Raw genomic sequence first — 5,739 nt, 5'->3', positions numbered from 1 at the left:
CAGCTGATTATTTGATGTGGCTCTTCTAGCTATAGCCTCTGTACCTGCCACCAAACATGATTTTCCTAATGATCCAGGTAAAAGAGGGTGGTGGAAGGTACTGATAGGATTCGGTGGGGAGTGGGTGGTGGACCTAGAAACAGTAGCTACCTGTAAGCGTAGGAGTAGAGCGCATTTCCTGGACCCTGAGATCCCTGTGCAGTGAGCTTATTGATCCAGAAGCTTTTACATCTGAGGAGGAGCAGCAGCAGGATCAGAAGGCAGAACATGATACAGAGCAGTGGGATTCCAAATGCACAGAGCAAGTAAAGCTAAGTGTTTTCCTAGGGGGTGACTGGCTATCATGGTGGCGTGCGTCTGTACAGTTAATTCAGGGAGCTTGGTTTACTGACCCAAAGGACTGAAGCTGATTCCCGTTAAGTTGAGGCTTACAGTGGCATGGCATTCCCTTCAAGCATTTTTAGGAGCCCTGATAGAATTTTATAATGTGTATTAACTAAACAAGTCAATCCTGAGCACATGCACCTGAATTGTAACCTGCTGGGGTCTACAATAAACCCTATAATCATGAGCATTGTCTGTGAGTTCTGCATGGCCATTGCAATGAATTACAGAACCAGTCTGAGAAGTAGAGTGTTGTTCAAGACAGAACATTGCCATCATGCTTACTAAAGTGGAAAGTCAGCAAGGAATCGAGGAAGACAGTCATGGAGGATTGACACAGTAGAATAACGTGCTCACAGTACAGTTGTGAGTATGGTACAGGACTGAACTCTGTTGTACATAAGACTGTTGTCACAACTGTTTTGTTGGTACCTAACAACTAGAACACAGCTCAAAAAAACACCCTCTAAACTCACTGCTGTCGAGTCTGTGCTGACTCATAGTGACCCCATACGGGTTTCTGAGACTGTAACAGTTAGATAGCCAGAATAGGGAATAAGGGGGGTTGTATCCCTAATGCCTGCATAAGGCCACAACAAAGGGGTTGGAAAGAAATCAGACACCCATTAGACACCTATGAAAGAGCCAATCTGAGCATGCTCAGACACAAGTCCCCAAGGCCCATGTGGGAGGTCCACCTGGGCACACAGACTAGGCCAACCACATGACATCACACAGGTGGGCCTAAACTCAGCCAGTGGGATCAGCTGATACCCCAACCGCGCCTCCCCCAGCCAGTGGGGCAGGAGGGAATAAGAGCAGGGCGAGCAGCCTGGAACACTCTCGTGGCCCCGGGGATTTCCTGGTTCTGCAAGCATGGTTTTGTGCTCCTGTTCCTGTATTCTTTCCACCTGGTTTTTCGCATTCAGCCGTGAACCCCTGTGTGTTCCCATGCAGCCTTGAACGCTTTCCTAAAACTGTGTACTTTTTGAGACTATAATAACTGAAACTTCCCTTCTTCTCATAAAAGTCACTTGAATTACAAATGTTCTCTGCCGCGTGAATTATTTCAGTGCATGAAGCAAGAACTGGGGTACCCCCAACTCAGGAACCTAACATAACTACTTACTGGAGTAGAAGGCCCAATCTTTCTCCTGCAGAGCTGCTGGTTTCAAACTGCTGACCATGGGGATCGCAGCCTAAAGGCATAACCACTACACCACCAGAAGCCCTAGAACATGGCTGGAAGCACCATATTAAGTAATTTACTGCACTAGACATCACAGTGGTAATGCTTGGGTCTTTTACCACTTTCTGAACTTCATTTATAATTCCTCCATTTATCGGGGCTGATGGCACTTCCTTGTCTTCGCTCATCTGGAGATTTTCCTAATTATCCTTAAAATTCTTGCTCCATCTAAAAACTTGTTTTATGTGGGGCAGCATTCATTCAAACGTGTTCCACAGTTCAAGGATTTGGGAAGAGCTTCACTTGAGGTTTCTTATCATTTTCGTATTAGTCCTATGTTCAATATTTCTTTCTCTGTACCAAGTCACAAAAGTTTCTTATCTATTCCCTCTGTCTCCAAACGACCCTAGTGAGAGCCAGAAGAATGTATTGTGGAGACAACTTATCTGAAACAAAACGCACTAGAGAGAAGCTTCATAAATGTAAAGAATATAGGAAAGCATATGAGTACCCCTCAAAACTACCTGCCTATATAAGAAGCACAGTGTAAAGGGGCCTTATGAATGTAAACACTGTGGAAGAGCCTTTAAATATCCTTCAGCACTGGCTCAACATATAAGAATACACAGTGGAGAGCGGCCTTGTGAATGTAAAGAATGAGGGGAAGCCTTTCGTCCTCACGTCTCAGAAAACATAGAAGAGTACACACAGGGGAGAAGCTTCAACAATGTAAGGAAAACGGAAATCATTGTGTTGGCTTGAATCCCTGTATTGGGTATAAAATAAAGTGGGAAACCCTTTGCTTTCTTACTTTAAAGAACACGTGATTCATCATGCCGAGATAAGAATGCAAGGAGTGTCATAAAGTATTCCTCATATCTTGCTAGACATATGAGAGTTTCAGTGGAGAGAGGCCTTATGTCTATGAGAATTTAGAAACTTAAGTTCTCCCTAAGCTTTTTTTTCAAGGATTTTTAGCAGTTTTATTGGCACATAATTTACATATCATACAATTCAATCACATCAAGGAGAATTGTACAATCACTACATCCATTCTAGAGGATTCCCCATGGCCCCATGGTTAAATTGCCTTTAAAGTGAGTTGTGCAATCACAATCTGTTCTAGTGCTCCCTCCCCACTCCCTCCCTAAGTGTTTAAAAGCCATATGAAAAGATTCAGCAGAACAAACGGATACATGTGTCCTGTTGTTGGAAACCCTTCATGCGTGCCTCGTGGTTTTGAAAGCCTGAAAGTACATATGACAGAAGTCAAATGGTGCAGTGTTAACAGCCAGTTTTTACTTTCACCCAGTACTACCCAAGGTTGTGAGGAATTGTGTTCGGCCAGGTTCTCTAGAGAAACAGAACCGGGACACTTGTGATTTTATATATAGATATAGGTTTATACAACGATGAGGAATATAACAGCAGTACAGAGGGCTAGTTCAATTCACTTCTGTGGAACACTGAAAGTCCTTCAACTAACTGGGCAGCAGGGCCCAAGGTCAAGGAAGCAGACAGCAAAGTCCTCCCTCTGGCAAAGCAAGCAGAGTCTGCCCACAGGCAGCAAGCAGCAGGGTGGGTCACCAACAGTCAGTAGCTCAGGAGCTTAGGGAAGCAGGCCCGGATGGGATATCGAAGGTGACAGGATACACCAGCCTCAAGCTCAGGCAATATTGGCACCAGCAAAGAAGCAGGTGTTTCAGGAGCCTCAAGCTCTAGCTATATGATCCATGGGGTTGGCCTGGCCCACAGGTAGTGTAGCTCACAGGTTGAGGCAGAGAACTAGCTAAAGCAGCAGCACGCTGGTCTCATCACCAGAGAGCAGGGTGGGTGGGGCTGCCTTGCAGAGCCCTTTATCTCTGTCCACCAATCAAATGGCTACCTGATTAATCCACATGTTCCTATTGGCCAGGTTGGCAGGATAAACCTACCTATCACAGGGATTGTGCACATGAAACAGTCTTCACTAATTTCCTGCCTCTCCTTGATACATGACCGATGACATTTGAAGTCCTTCATGTATAAGGAACATAGAAACATCTGTGTTCTTTGGGATTATTTTAAAACATACAAGTTATTTCAATTCATTATGAATTGATCCTAATGATTGTAAAAGATGAGGGAAACCTGTTTGTCTTTTTAATACCCCTATGAAACCCCAGAGACAACTGAAAAAGTACTTTTCGGTTGTAGCTCATGACTTCGGATAAGTTAACATCCCTTATTCTTTTTTTTTTTTTTTGGAATCTATCTTGTTTGGGAATCCTCTAAACTGTTGGGGTTGTGAAATATGCTTACTTTTGAATGTTTCCATTAATTTTAAAAATTTACTGTGAATTAGGTAGGCGTTTACAATTCACATCATCTTCTTTGTATTCAACAATTTGAACGAATTATTAAACCTCCCAGTAGCTTGCCTTGTCCACTGCTTCCTTTTTTCATCTTTTTGCTCTTATGAATGTAAAGAATGAGAGGGTAGAATATTAATATTTTAGGACAACAGCATGTGGCTGTAAAATTTTGTTTCCTTCTTAGGAAAAATGCTGCAGAAACTGTTGTAGAATATTAATATTCTTTAAATTTGTTTTACTTTAAATAAAATTATAAGGAAAACATCATTCCACCATGGTTATTATTCCAAGTCTTTTTTTTTTTAACTGTCTGTGGTTACTTTTTTAAAAATTTGGTAATGTATTATTTGTCCTTCACAACTGTGAATGACCCCTGCTTTACTTCACTGTCCCTTGTAATGTTGGTGTGAGAAGTTGGTTTTCCATGGGAGGATGACTCAAATCAGGGGTCTACACATCTCCACAGTCAGTTTCAGCAAGCATAGCTTTAAATCCTGCATTTTAACATAACATTCTGCTTTTGATAGTTCCTCGGTTGAGGAGAGTTGGGTCAGGACCTGATTCCACATTAGTCCAGTTGGTCAGAACCAGTGGCTCTCTGCCTGTTTGCATGCTTGCTCTAAAGCCTGACAGTTTCTGACGTCCTGTAACTTCACAAGGGGGAGAGCAAATAAGCAACACCCCAAGGCTGATGTTTTATGATGCAGGTCAGGAATGCCTTCTCCAGCTTTTTAAAACCAGTTCGACACGCACTGCCTTCCGCGGCACTTGCCCCTACTATGCTGAAGCCACGAATGTACTGTATTGCACATCCGTGCAGACCATATTCACAGGGACTCGAATTGTGTCCCTTTTAAATGTTGAGTTTGGGGAGCAAAGGGAAGCCTGTGCGGGAACTTCGGTCAGAGCTGTGTGATGGCTGAGGCAGATTTTCCCCATGAAATTCTCATGGGGAGCCTCTGTAGGAGAACGACCAGGGGAAACGTGTTCCGTCATTAAGTCTGTTATATATAAGTCTATTATATATTTACAATCCACTCAAATTCCTCAACTGATGTACACAAACGAAAATGCAAATCAGCTTCCTTGGCTGGGGAGGGGGTGTGTGGTCCCTCTGACAACTTCATCCAGCGTTTTTCTTTTTTAATGTCACCCGACTCAGCAAGATGAGGTGTTAGACATGTGGGGTACGCATATGAAAACACAGCCTCTTCTTTCATAAAAGCTCAGCCCCCTCAGTCACCCTGGAGGATGGGGTGGAAATGTCCATGTTGGTTTCTGAGGCTGTAATTCTCCATGGGAGCAGAAAGTCTCATCTTTCTCCCATGGGGCAGCTGTTGGTTTTGAACTGCTGACCTTGTGGTCAGCCCTCCAATGGGTAACTAATTGCCATCGAGTATTTGCTGACTTATAGAGACCCTATAGGGCAGAGCAGAAGTGCCCCTGTGGGTTTCTGATACTGTAACTCTTTACGGGGGTAGAAACACCCTCATCTGGCGCCCACCTAGCGGCTGCTGGGTTTGAACAGCTGGCCTTGTGGTTATAGCAGCACAACGCGTAGCCACAACGCTACAATACAGGACAGCTGAAACAACAGTGGGGGGGCATTTCGTGCCTATGGCCACTAGGGGGCGCTCTGCGCCCGCACATGTCTCCTCCCCTGGCCCCTGCGCGCATCTCAAGGAGCGGAAGTGCGCGGCCCTGGCGGGGCTCTCCTGGCGCGGGTCCGGCCGGATCCACTTCCGGGAGAGCCGCGGCGCCCGAGGGTCCGGCCGAGGTTGGAGGGTGCTGCTGCGGCGCTTCTGCCCGGGC

The sequence above is a fragment of the Echinops telfairi genome, unplaced genomic scaffold, assembly GCF_000313985.2.
Source record: "Echinops telfairi isolate 266 unplaced genomic scaffold, ASM31398v2 ScPeMD7_7459;HRSCAF=8497, whole genome shotgun sequence".
Lineage (NCBI taxonomy): Eukaryota > Metazoa > Chordata > Mammalia > Afrosoricida > Tenrecidae > Echinops > Echinops telfairi.
The sequence above is the reverse complement of the archived record's forward strand: the minus strand, read 5'-3'. Positions refer to the sequence as shown.